Below are 14,574 nucleotides of genomic sequence, written 5' to 3'. Positions count from 1 at the left end.
TCTGAGCGTCCGATTTCCAAAATTGGATGGGCTGGTCTGAGTGGGCCGATCGGACAAGATGGTCCGATCGTGCGATTATGGACCGGTCCAAGTGGTCTGAGTTCGAGTGTCCGAGTATGGACTGGTCCGATTCTGGGACTCGGACGACTTGGTCCGACTGTGTCGGCGGCGGGCACGATTCCCGTGCGTTTGACCCCTTCTTACTGTCTGCTGCACACAATCATCACAGACTTTCTAGATCTGACTAGAGCACTTGTTGGAAAACACCAGACTCACCTGGAGCAGCACGAATCATCGGCGCCTAGAAATCGGGGTAGCGCTCCCTCGTCCTGTGAACCAGAAGCTCTCTCTCACACAAGGCAAACCAAGGAACTCAGGTCTGTCCTGGCCTCCTAAGCCTCTTAAGGTCCTTTCCCAGCACTGCAGAACCTTACAGCTAGTTCCCTATCCCTGTTTCACCCAGAAACTTGAATCTGGTCCCCTGTTTCCCTGTTTTAGCCTGCTATACAGCAACAGAGAACCCTACTGTTTGCTTGTTTATTTTTTCTTTGTTTTTTCCTATCCTAAATGCATCCAAATCACAAACTAAATACCTACACTACTCCATTCCACAACATAAATCTCAAGAAAGCAAAACATCTACTTGCCAAGGAGATCGAATACCATCTTCAACCCCCTCGCTTCCTACCTATCTACCTCAAGCACCGGTTCGGGGGAAAACCCTACTCCAATGCTCGATTCAAAGCGCGCAAGCGCTCAAGGCTTGAATCCGTTGTTCCCGGCAACGGAACCAAAATGTGGGAGCTTTTGCTCAACCGCCAAGACCCATGGACCGCTTATTGATTCAAGTGTTCCAAGCCGAGCACTAATGGCTACCTCTCACATAGCCGATGCACAATGCATACCTTACGGGTGTAGTGAGCTTACCTTGATACCGTTCGAGTTACCTCCTCTCCCGCACACTCCGGTAGCTCCACGATCCAAGTGCAAGCTTCAAGCAAGCTCCATCCTTAAGCTCCACACTCCAAGCTCCATGTCCGCGAGCAAGACAAGAGAAGAGAAGAGAAGAGAAGAAGAGAGGAGAAGATGGAGAGCTTCTCCTCCTCGGTCCCTCACCCTCACATACTCACTCCCTCACATTCTCACACTCCCTCTCTCAAGCACAAGCTCAAGCAAGCAAGAAGAAGGAGAAGAAGAAGAAGAGGAGAGCCACTTTTGGCCACACACAAGAATGAGCTTCTCATTCACTTTTCAACTTTATATACAAAACCCTAAATCCCTTTTGGGCGGTCATCCCCTTTTCCCCTTTTTACATGGCCGGCCATAGCCTAGGCCCTTTTTCCCATTGTCCTTCTATCTTCCTAGCTTCCTGTCCACCGCCTGTCTACATTTACAAATTGCACGGGTGAGAGCCTGCCGGCGCTCTTTTACAAGATTTCAGGGTGCGCCTTTTTATTTTAAAATGCATCTTTCCCCTTTTGCCTTTGCCTTGGACTTTTAAGGTTGCCCTTGCGCTTTTGGCATTTTCTCATTTTCTTTCTTCAGTCGGGCTACCTTTTTTCCACCTTTGCCCTGCGTCTTTTCCACTTCCTTTTGCTTTCTTCGTGTTGGGGTTAACAGTGAACTCTTCTTCTTCTCCTCTTATCTTCTCTTTGCTTGTGTGTGCTTGAGAGAGGGAGTGAGAGAGGGAGTGTGTGAGGGTGAGGGACCTTGGAGGTGAAGCTCTCCATCATCTCCTCTCTTCTTCCTTTCTTCTCTTCCCTTCTCTTGTCTCGCGCACGGCTATGGAGTATGGAGCTTGGAGGTGGAGGCTTGAGGATGTTTAAACTTGCATCACAAATCATGGAGCTATCGCTATGCTTGAGGGAGGAGGCAACTCATTCAGGCATCAAGGTAAGCTCACTACATCTTAGTAGTATCAAAGCATGTCGGCTAGATGAGAGATAGCCATAGGTGCTCACTTGAAATGCTTGAATAATAAGCGGTTTGTGGATCTTGGCGGTTGAGCGTGAGCTCCCTCTACACTCTACCCTTCAAATAAGAAACATCGAACTAGTTTTAGTTCTTCAAGCCACTGAATTCTCTTGAGATCAATCTTGAGGTTCCCTATATGATCAGGGTTGATCATGAAGAAATTACGAGCTATTCTCCATGGCATTCCTCTAAACCAACCCCGTTGGATTCGGGTGTAATGAGGATTTTTCATATTCTCAAGAATTTTCATCATGGATTCTCTAAACTCAATGTTCGAGGATTGGTAAGCAGTATTGTACATAATCTTGAATACCATAAATCGATTATAAGCTCGTTCATCATCTTGAAATATCATAATACACTCATCAAAAGAAAAAGAGAGATATTTTTATTGTCATAAGAAAGTACAAGTGTTTAGCAATGTATCTCTGTAACTTCTTTGTTATAAAATGAGGTGGTTTGGCCTTCTCTCTAGGAATTGATAAGATTTTGGGAGATTGGGATACTCTAGAAGCTCATAATTTTTTGAATTTACACGCCCAGTTATTAAGATATTTGCAATCACACCTATTTCAGTCCCTTTGTAAGGAGCAGTGAGGGCTCAGGTCCAGAATCCCATATGCACAGTAGGAAAAAGTGCCACCACTCAATTCCTATAAAGCATTGTACTTGCACTCTTTTTCTAATGCAATGATAGTACTCTTTCCTTTCCAGTAAAGTGTCTATATCATTGTTAACACACAAGATTGTGTTTATGATTCCAAGTCTCAATCTTGGAACCTAATTCACTTGTGTGACAATTTGTCTTTGTCAAGGTTAATGTCTTTATGAGTTTCTTCTTCTTTTTTAAACCTCCATAACTTTCGCATATGCCAAGCTCTAGATCTCGCATATTTTAACATGGTATCATAGCTCAGCTAAGCATGGCCCAACCCTCCTTTCACTCCTCTCAATTTCTCTTCATTTTAGTCTAGCTCAGGTTGAGTGCATGACCCCCATTCCTCACTTGAATCTCATAGTCACCTCATGGTAGCCATAGCCAGACAGGACCTTGCCTCCTCGGATCTTCCTCCTCGGAGCTTCCATATCTCTCTTTATAGGCCATATCATTAGGAGCTCTCTTCTAGAATATTATTCATCTACTGAAGTTGCTTCTCTGTATTACCTTAGAACTTGACATTGCCTTGTCCACTACTCAACATTGTCATTTTTCTCAGGATCTGACTTGTGGCCTCCATAGCTAGGCAGTACCTAGGCATCTTGTACCTAGCCATCTTGGAGCCTATGGAGTGATGGTGCTTCTTGTTATTATGAAATAAAGTATTTGATTTTTGAATTGTTTGTTATGTGCTAAAGATTGAGTTTAATGAACCTAGTTTAACTAAGTAATAAAAGGAAGTACAGATTTATGAATCCATGTCACATCATGAGGATAACAACCAATTGTAGAACTTAGGATTGTATTGGAGTGTGGCACACACATCTAGTACTACACGTGGTAGGCTACTCAATAAAAATAGATATTTTGCAACATTGAGTAGCATGGTACCTTGCCCGAGTCTACTTGCAACATGTAGCTCCTCCTTAGTGAGAATCTTATCAACTAGAGAGTTCTCTTGGCCAGTTCCGGCTACGTCTATATCTCAAATGGCAATCAGTACCTCAAAAGGAAGTTGGTGCCACATAGAGTGGGTCTCTTTGAGACTGCCATTTTGCCAATCACTCCTTTGAGATTGTCATAGTCTAGGCTCCAAGTTTGGCCATAGTAGCATAGTTTTCAAACCAACGTTTTTCAAATTGGCTTGGACCCTTTGATTGTCGCTTTAGTTGCTCTATCTCTAAGAGATTTGGTTGGCAAAATGCTTCGTTGAATGTCACATTTAGGCGTAGTTTGTTGGCCTCCTCGTCAGAGATGAGTTGTATATGTTCATGTAGGAGCTTGTCATAGTGGTTCTTAAGATATTCGTGCTCTTCCTAGGATAGAGGATATGGCAAGTATTCCTCTTCTCCTTAGGGAATGTATGGATGTCTAGAAGGACGTAGACACGTGCGAATAATTTGACTTTAGTATCCAAATCAATTAAGCATTCTGTGAAACTTCTATGTTCAATGAGGGCTTTCTTGGTTGCTATCTCATGCAAGGTTCTAGGAGTTTCCCTAGGTTTTCGCATAGTTGGGGGCTCAGGCCTAAATGAGCAAGATTGGTCAATGCTAGGATTTCTTATGTCCTCAGGGTTTTCATGTTTCTCTTGAGGCTTTTCTGCTATTGTGCCATGGTTCTCCTCGGATGTGACTGGTATACTTTTGTCAACCTATTGTGACAGTGTTGTATCCACTCTTGATTGGTCAATGTAAGTTCTGTTGTTGTCGATGGATTGAATGTTGCAAGAAACTGTCAATGGTAATGGTTGCTTTGACTTATCAGAACACACATATGTGTCTAAGGTTTCACTGTTGTTAGGAGAGATGGCAATGGGTTTAATAGTCAGTGGACTTGTTACTTTATTCCTAAGCTCTTCAACACTCTTGGTCTCGATCTTCTTGGCGTCTACCGCCACTTGCAACTGCCATTGTTTTTGTTATTTTCTCCTCTTTTTCTTGGGCAATTGAGGTATATCCTTTAAAGACTCGAAACCCTAAACTAGGTCAGATGTTGATGTGCTTGGTCAAGAGCCTCAACATTCTTTGTTTCTAGTGTGTCCTCATGGGATATAGGTGCAGCTTGCTGAACAGCCTTGCTAGGTTGTGAGGGTACAACTGTCTCTCTTTTTGGAGACTCTAGCTCTTCAGCTAATTCCCCTCCATTTAGCCCCTCATCCGATTGCATGGGTAGTTGCTCTAGGTCAGGCATTTGCTCTAGGCCCTTGTCCTTACCCATTGTTGAAACAAGCCTCCATTGCTTCTAATCAGTGTGGATGTTGTGTTTAGAGCTATTTTTCTCTTGCTTAGGAGGTTTGGGTGACTCTAGTGTAGAACTAAGAGACAATTTAGGGTTCTCATCATGTAGGCTTAGACGGAACCAACTGAAGAAGTCAGGGTTGTATTGATGGGAAGCATATAGATCTAGGATTGTAGGGTCTTGAGTGAGGCAGAAGACATATGGCTAACATCAAGAAGCATGCCCCCTACTCCTAGCTTGCTAGTCACGTGTAGATCTTCTTCTAGAAGCAGTTTATCGTACAAGGGATGTTTTTGGATAGTGGCAAAAAGCTGGATCTCATGGACCACTGCTAGCACTCGTAATGAGGTTGGGGCAACATGCGTGGGATCATGTATTGATGTCCAAAGGGATTTCCTTTACTTAGCGAGTGTCATTAGTTGATGGCCAACTTTGACTGCCAAACTTTGATTGGAGTACCATTTTTGTACAAAGTTGCCTTGTCCTTTCCCTTTTCGCTCGATTGCTTTGAGCTTTTCCTTGTTTATCTCACATTGGGTAGTATAGAGTGAGTGTATCAAGCGCAATTCTCTAGCTATGGCCTTTGGGATGTCCTTTATGACTTCCTTAGCAATAGCTTCATAGCGAGAGCAAACATGTTGTTGCTCATCCCAAGTCAGGGGTTTGGCTATGAGCTTCGTGTGCTCTAGTGTTGGCCTTCCCATGTCCACATGGACGTATGTATGTGTGATGGCTGTCAACTTGTGATCAAGCTTCACCAGACACTTCATCTTTGGTTCATTGGTCAGATGCGCCATCTCCTTGGCCAATTCTTTGAGAGATTTCTCCTCAAGGCTATACTCTAGGTGCTTCGGTAGTGCTGGAGGTATCAAGGATATTGGTTGTGATAAATCTTCCACACGTGAATTGTTAGGGACACGTTTCTTAAGGGGCATCATCATGGCCGAAGGCTGTGACTACTGTGATTCCTAATTGAAAGTAGTAGTAGCTAGTTCAGTGGACTGGCTCTACTGTTAGTAGATTGCGGTGTCAGGTCAAAAGTGGTTGTGCCTTTTGTTGCCTTTTGAGAATTCACTTGTGCAGATAGAAGCCTTAGTTGATCTAGTCGCAATAGATTGCGCATGCATATCCTAAGGCCGAGAGCTACAGGTGGTGTCATGTCCCACCTCTTGGACATTTGGAAGCTTAGATAAAGAGAGAGATTGGGATTGAGCAGCTACACTTGACGACTACTATTGTGCTTCCTATGTGTGTTTAGGGAAAGAGGGTGTAGGAGATTTGGGACTCCTAGGTGGACTTGGCACTAGTTGAAAGATTTTCTTATGGCTATTGGATGATTCTACCATTTGATTTGTTGAGCAATCAGCCTTATCATAAGCAGCACTGTCCATATGGTGCTCATTATCCTCTTAGAAAATCAAAAGCTCCTTGGGCACTAGTGGTCTTTGTGCACACTCAATGGTTAAACCTAACATCTGCTTGTTAGGCATGTTAGGATGAGGATCTACCTTTCGAATAGTCATGTTTAGTTTCTTGCCTCGAGACTTAGTTTTTTGTTTAGATTTTCTCCTGTGTTTTTTTGCTCTTGATACATCTTGGTATTCAGCTAACAGAGGTGGTTTAGCAAGGGGTTTTGGTACCCAAATCCATTGGTTACCTACATAACACCCTTGAGCACGTAGTTACGCTTTGGATATCCATCATTGCATTGTGCTAGCTCTCCATTGATACCTTTGTCTACAAGGCTAGGGCTTCTTTTGTGGTCTTCTATGATATTTGTAAGTCCAAAGCATGTCCTTGGCATTGTCTCCAAACCTTCTTGTTTGAAGCATGGCCTCACTCACTAGTTCTTTCCATTCAACATGCACTTATATCAACTCTTTCAATAAGTCCTTGCTCTCGTTACTAGGCTTTCTTGGTATGTCAAAATGTTCCTTGCCTTTCCCTGGAGGTTTGATGAGGTCACCCTTACTAAAGGTTGTGATTATCCTCACACTTGGTAGTGCCAAGTGTATCCTCTATGCTACATAATCAGCCTCACACTTTGTTGCCCTTTTGGAGGGTCTTTCTGAGAGGGTTTCCTTTCCATAATTAGCACCATTTGGGGGAACATGGAATACGATAGGCAAGCTTTTAGTTTCAATAGTTATAAGGATTTTGCACCTCCCTATAAGTGCTTGTGGGTGTCCCCCATAGGGAGTAAGAGTTGCATTAGTTGGTGTGAGCTTTGGTTGGCCTAGTCAAGTCCATACTTCATAGGTCAAGATATTGAAATTTGCTCCTTTGTCAATTAGAGCATCAATACTACTCTATTTTTGTGGTGATTTTGGCTAGCCACCCTTCACGAAAGTTTCAACGTGAACGAGACTTATGAGCTATGTTAATCATAATGTTAACGTGTATAGTTTGGATGGTCCAAAAATATTAGATTTTGGGTAAAACTAGTATATTTTAGATATTATCCTAAAAAGATATGGAGATTTCTAGAACTGGATGTCATTTAAAAGAAAAGACAAGTGATGTTTTAGTTAGTTTTGGAGATTTTATCAAAATAAAGAATAAAGAGAGGGATTTGTGAAATCGTGCACATCGCGATTGCAGTCTACAGACAGAAAACAACACTTCGAATAGAGAAAAGAAGGAGTAAACTAAGAGCTTTCTAACCAAGTGTCTTGGTGTTTTACCCCCCTTTAGAAGCCAATGGAACCATCAGATTTATGATCTGAGCATCAGACCACTGATTTTTTCAAAATCCCCCTCCATAAAGAGCTCCTCTTCTTAGCCACAAGCCTCTTCTCTAATTCACTATAAATATGAGGCATGGGGAGGGACAAAAGGCATAGGGAGACCTCGAGAGGTTGCGAGAGAGAAGTAGAGAGAAGGATATCTCTCCAAGAGATTGTGAGGGAGAGCTTGAAAGAGAGAGAGAGAGAGAGAGAGAGAGAGAGAGAGAGAGAGAGAGAGAGAGAGAGAGAGAGAGAGAGATCCCGAGAGGCTACAAGGAAGAGAGTTAGCTCAATTCCCTCTATTTTGATCCCTGACTTACCCATCTTCTCTTATGCTCTCCCATCTCAAATATATTCCACCTTCTTTATCTCTTGAATCTACTTGCAGAAGATGGCCTCCAAGTGAAGAATATTGCACGCAGATGGCAATCCCACAACTAGAAACGAAGCTTCGGGCAAAGGCATCGCTGTCAATCCAACTATGGTTCCGATCATAAGTAATGTATTTCCAAATTGATAGATGCTTATTTTGATTTTCGTATGAGATCCGTTAGGCCCCATTTATGATGCACGAGTATAGGTCATTTCATCTCATGTATTCAAAAGATCGAGCTTGCAAAGTGCATGTATTAAGGAAAGTTAATTGCACCTAGTTGCATACGGCTTATTTGTTGATAGAGAAATTATAAGGAAGAATTGGTTAGGGGTTATGGATGGCATAATCATGACATTAAAAATTGTCCATACAAGAGTTAAGTAAATTTTACATAGAATCGCTCTTTGATCCCAAGGGAAAGAGCAGATATGTGATGGAAATATTATCGCAACTATTCTTGCATTGTTTGTGAAGAATACAATTGGTTTTTTTGTTGGTTGATCGAGCAACATCCTAAATGCTTTTACGTTCAACTGGTTGTTAGTTTGTTATTTGGATGATTGTTCCAAGTGCTTGTGATTTATGGTAAATTCATGGCAAGGGTCTGTGATGACAAGTTGCCATGGGGATAAAGGAATGCTTTCCTAGAAACTGATATTAGGGCTAAATGCCTTGTTGTGCTGGATTCCTAAATGATTTAAGTAAGGAAGGATATGTTGCACAGGTGGATCACCTCTTTGATCGCACTGCAGATTAACTTGAGAGGGCACTGTTCGATTCATGGGTCAAAGGTTGAGTGGTGAAAAGGCCAACCACGGGAATGATGTTTCGCTCCTAGATAGCTTGGGGGTCAAGTGGAGCTCTGGACACCCCTTGCTAGGTCTAGAATGGAGTTGAAGACCTTCGTGGCCCCCAACATCTGGGCATGTTGGGAGATCCTATTCTAGATAAAGGATTGAATTTGTGGTGCCATGTGATTTGGACTAGTTACTTTTGTAGGGTAGAAGGGATACATAATTTCTCTTGTATGGGTGGGAGACAAAGATTAACTTGAAGATAAGTTAAGGAACTTGTTTGTTAATAGATTACTTTGCTCTGTTTTCATGCATGTGTTATAAGTTATGCGAATGAACCTTGTTCTCTAAAAGGCTTAATTAATGAAGTTGACTTTAAGTGTCACACATAAATGTGATAGGACCTAATTAGAAAACTAAAGCTATTATGAGAAGTGGGTGGGTGGAACCCCCGACATGTCTGTCCTATGGCAGGGTGGTCCCAGAGAACTAGAAGGCTTCTCACAAGATTTTATCATCGTTCGACCTTTAGGTATTGTTAGGTTAGAACCTGATTCATGCCATTTTAGGGGACTAGAATGGGACTATGCCCTACGGGCAGAGAGGTTAAGCGGCACATCCCTCTCATTTTCCATTCTCTTTGAGCCAAGTGTGGCATGGGTTTGCTTCAACTTGGGTATCTCTGCATAAAGTAGGATGTCCAAGATCCGACACTAGAATGCTATTGGGAGACCTTGGCTACTAAAAGCCCAAATTTTAGGTCGATCCTAGTGGGTTCTCGGCCGTTGCGAGGCGGATTTGAGGAACCCTAGGTGACAAAACTCGGAATATTCCATGGGAGTGCCGGGCAGTGATGCTTAGATTCATTTCTCGAAAGACCACTAAAATCGTGCTAGATAGTCGGTGGGCGGGCACCTTACAGACCCTAAAATAAGTAGGCGGTACTATGTCTTCATCTTTCGAGTCTTAGCTTATAAAAGCCTTCTAATAAATACCCTTGAGTCCCCAATTGTATAACCAAATGTGCATTCTCTACTAATTTCTTGGGTCATTTGTGTAGTGCCATTCAAGGAGCATCTATCATCAAAACTATCATGTGTAGTCATCCTCGTAGTTGTAGCTTGATGTTGTTGCATTCCGCTTTGACTAGATGCAATCCGGATGCAACCTCTACCTATTTTTGTGGTGTGGACTTTTTGCCCTTGTTGGCTAGATTGGCCCATTGAGTTTCTAGGATCTCTATTTGTCTTTGTTTGAGTACGAGCACTAGGAACTAATTTGGAGGACCTGTCACGGTACACATTTTCTCTCCAACCTACTTGGGGGAGATGTGGAGGGGGCAAAGCCCTCTGCAGGGGTTTGTAACGCTAAATACCATGCACGATTTGAAGGACTGTTTGTAGCCAAGTTTTGAACTACTTGATCTAGATTTCAACCCAGTGATAGATCTATAATGTGCTTTTGGCTCTATATGGTCTCTGAGTCGGTTTCGGGGTCTATAGGTTAAATATTTTAAAAAATCCAAATTCGGCCCTAGTAGGTCTGAATTGTAGGGGTCGAATGTCTGATTTGATCCGTTTGAATGGCCGAGGGCCAAATGCAACTAGTTCGAATGTCAAATTTGACCAGTCTGAATGTGGTTGTTCAAGGGCCAAATGGGTGATGGTAGTGGGCCGAATTGATCGGGCCAAGGGTCGAGTGGTTCATCCGAATGGGTTCGGGCCGAATGGCTGAGGGCTGAGTCAGGTGAGTCGAGTGCAAAGTTGGTTCGAATGGTGAATTAGGCTAGGCCAAATGGTGGGCTTGTTCGAGTGGGGTTGGGCCAAGCCGGCAGGGCCAAGTCGATGGGGCCGAGGGCTAATCAAGTGGGTTGAATGCCAAGTTGGTCCAAATGGTCGATTCAGACGGATCGAGTGGTGGCGTCCGAGTGGTAGTGGGCTGAATGGCAAAAGAGGGCCGAGGGATGATTTTGGACTTTCGGCCCAGAATTTTTCATTACTTGGACATGCCGAACGTGGTGCGATTTTGGCCGATGCAACACTAAATCACTTGAATCATATGATTTAGGTCATGGTATACTGCAGCACCTCCAAATCAAAGCTATGGGTAGAGGGGAAGAGTTGTATATACATGGAATAGCGAATAAATCCCAAAATGCAAATCGGTAAACAAATCAAACCCTCTTGCCCTATTATGATATAGTAGAAACCCTAATGCTTGTTTTCCTTCTTTTTTTCTTTGTTTTTTTTCCTACCCTAATGCATCCAAATCACAAAGCAAATACCTACACTACTCCAACATGCTTTTCCAAACCCAAAAGACCAAAAACCTACTTGTTAAGGAGATCAAATGCCTCTTCAAACTCCCTCACTTCTTCCTACCTATCTACCTCAAGCACCGGTTTGGGAAAAACCCTACTTCAATGCTCGATTCAAAGCGCGTAAACATATAGAATCAAAATGTAGAGGCGATCAACCACCAAGACCCATGGAACGCTTATTGTTTCAAGCATTCCAAGCCGTTGAGCACTAATGGCTACCTCTCACATAGCCGATGCACTATCCATCCCTATGAGCGTAGTGAGCTTATCTCCATGCTCAATTGAGTTGCCTCCTCTCCCGAGCACTCTAGTAGCTCCATGATCCAAGTGCAAGCTTCAAACCTCAAGCTCCATGCTCTACGATCCATTGCCATGAGCAAGAGAAGAGAAGAGAAGAGAAGAGAAGAAGAGAGGAGAAAATGGAGAGCTTCTCCACCACGAGGAGAAAATGGAGAGCTTCTCCACCACAGTCCCTCACCCTTACACACTCACTCCCTCACAGTTTCACACTCCCTCTCTCAAGCACAAGCTCAAGCAAGCAAGAGGAAGAAGAAGAAGAAGAAGAAGAAGAGGAGAGCTACTTTTAGCCACACACAAGAATGAGCTTCTCATTCACTTTTCAACTTTATATACAAAACCCTAAATCCCTTTTGGGCGGTCATCCCCTTATCTCCCTTTTTACACGGCCGTCGTGGTCCTTTCTCCCATTGTCCTCCTATCTTCCTAGCTTCCTTCCTACCACCTATCTACCTTTACAATTTGCACGGGTGAGAGCTTGGCACCCTTAAAATAAATCATGGTGCACCTTGAGCTCTTTACAAAAGTATTGACTTGTGCTTTTTCTTGTGCTCCTTTCTCCTTGATGTAGGACTTTTCTACACTTCTTGCGTTTCCAAATTCTTCTTGGCGCGCCTTCATCTTCCGTTTCACTTTTGCATTGGCCTTGTCTTCTACTTTAGATTTTTCGGATTTTCCACCTTATTCATCTAAGGGTTAACAACAACCAATAGCTTTCTTATCTTTAGGTGAGGGCACTAACTCCCACATGTCATTATCCATAAGTGCAGCCATTTCTTCATCCATAGCATGATCCCAATACTCATTACCCATTGCATCCTCAAAACAAGTGGGTTTCATATTCTACACAGCCTTAGCCATGTATACATAGTGATAAGCTATATAGCTATCATATGTCAACCACTACGTTGCCTTCCTCACTCTACTTGACTTGCGTGGACTTGGATCACTACCAAGTAACTTAGCATCCTCTTGTGCCTTGCACACATCAGGTGTTTTAATAGATGGAATTTCAAACTCTTTATCAAGCTCTGCTTGGGGCCATCTGAATCAGCATCAATATGAGAGAAACTTTATGATACATCTGCCATGATAGGTGAGTCCCCAACCTTCTCTTTATCTTTTCTTGACATCTATGATGTACTTGGTGGAGTAACCTATGACCTTAATTTGCCACTCCAAGGTCTATCAATAGAACTACGACTAGGACACTCTTATGTCCACTCAATGTATGTGATTATTGACCTATTTTGCATAGCTATGGGAGCTTTCGCTCAACCGCCAAGACCCACGGACCGCTTATTGTTTCAATCGTTCCAAGCGAGCTCTAATGGCTATCTCTCACCTAGTCGATGCGCCATCGATTCTATGAGTGTAGTGAGCTTACCTTGATGCCAATACGAGTTGCCTCCTCTCTCACACACCTCGGTAGCTCCACGATCCTAGATGCGAGCTCAAGCATCCGCAAGCCTCCTCCATCTCCAAGCTCCATCCTCCATATCCGTGCGCGCAAGAAAAGAGAAGAGAAGAGAAGAAGAGAAGAGGAGATGGTGAAGAGCTTCACCCTCTTGATCCCTCACTCTCACACCCTCGCTCCCTCACACTCTCACACTCCCTCTCTCAAGAGCACACATAAACAAGAAGAAAAGGAGAAGAGAAGAAGAAGAGGACCCTTGTTAGCCACACACCAAAGAATGAGCTCTTATTCACTTTTTGAACTTTATATATACAAACCCTAAAATCCCATGGGCACCCATCCCTTTTTGACATGACCGGCCCTTGTGGGAATGTATTTTTTTCCATTTCCCTCTTCTAGCCTTATGCCTCTAGCCTACACCCGTCTAGTATTTTACAATTGGCACAAGAGGGAGCTTGGTGCTCTTTTACAAGAGTTTTTTGAGTTTTTTGAGGCGCCCTTCATTTAAAATTGCACTTTTTGCCCCGGCTTAGCTTTGGAGGTTGCCTGTGTGTCTTTGCTCTTTTTCCATGTTTTTTCTGCATTTTCCTTCCTTTTTCTGCCATCTCGACTTTGGGGTTAACATTACCCCCCTCCTAGATGGGTGCCAGTCCCATGGCACGTCGGTGTTGTTGTAGGTTGGCAGGCAATTGGCTAAGTGGTGCAATGGTGAGGGTCACTTGGAGATTTAGGTGCTTGTAGGAGCTATGAAATTTTTGTCAGAGGAGCCAAATGGATATTGTGTGGTTGATGAGGCCTCCGAAGTCGATGGTTTGTTGCTTTCTCTAATGTTTGAAAGGAGAAGGTGTGGTGCTGTTCCTAAGGGGAGTACTTACCTCATTGTGTTAGTGCATTGTGCTCGTGTTAGTGGAATGGGGAGGTGGGTCTAACTGCAGGCGATCCTGGGTGATGTCCCACACTTGAGGACCCCATTTGTGCCAAGGGAGATGCAGTGCAAGTGGCTTAGGGTGACAGGTCCTAACCATAGGCGAGTCTTACCTTGGAGAGAGGTGGTGGAGAGGAAGGGGTGATTACACCTAGTAAATTGGATGTCATTCATGTCCTCTAGGAGAATCTTCTCAAAATAATGCAGATAGTGGTATGCAAGTATCACGAAAAGGAAAAGAGAAGGTTGATCAGCCCATGTTTGATGTGAATACAGGTCACTCTTATGTGGATGGTGAATCCAGTGGCTCAGAACAGAGCATTGATGATGAGTTGGGTATTCCTTCTATTGTTACACCTGGAGTAAGGAAGACCAGGGATGTTTTGAGAGCACCTGGGAGTGAACCTATTTTGCGCAGGTCTACGAGAGCTAGGTATCCTATGGATAGGCTAAAATATGATGGATTTACAGCCATTCACTATGCATATATTGTCAAAGTGATACAGGAACTAGAACCCACTTCTTTTGAGCAAGCCATGGGAAAAGAAAAATGGGAGAAAGCCATGGATGAAGAAATGGATGCCTTGGAAGCAAATGCTACATGGGAATTGGTACCTTTGCCTGAAGGTAAAAATGCAATTGGTTGTAAGTGGGTTTATAAGGTGAAGCACAATGTAGATGGTTCTGTGAACAGATACAAGGCAAGATTAGTAGTCAAGGGGTATGCACAAACATATGGCATTGACTATGAAGAAACATTCAGTCCGGTTGCAAGGATGGCAACCGTAAGAGTAGTCATTGCTATGGCTACATCAAAGGAATGGTCTTTACATCAAATGGATGTAA

This window comes from Lygodium microphyllum, chromosome 4, assembly GCF_053477565.2.
Source record: "Lygodium microphyllum isolate KBCC chromosome 4, Lygodium_microphyllum_v1.1.10, whole genome shotgun sequence".
NCBI lineage: Eukaryota > Viridiplantae > Streptophyta > Polypodiopsida > Schizaeales > Lygodiaceae > Lygodium > Lygodium microphyllum.
This window is presented reverse-complemented; position numbering follows the sequence as displayed.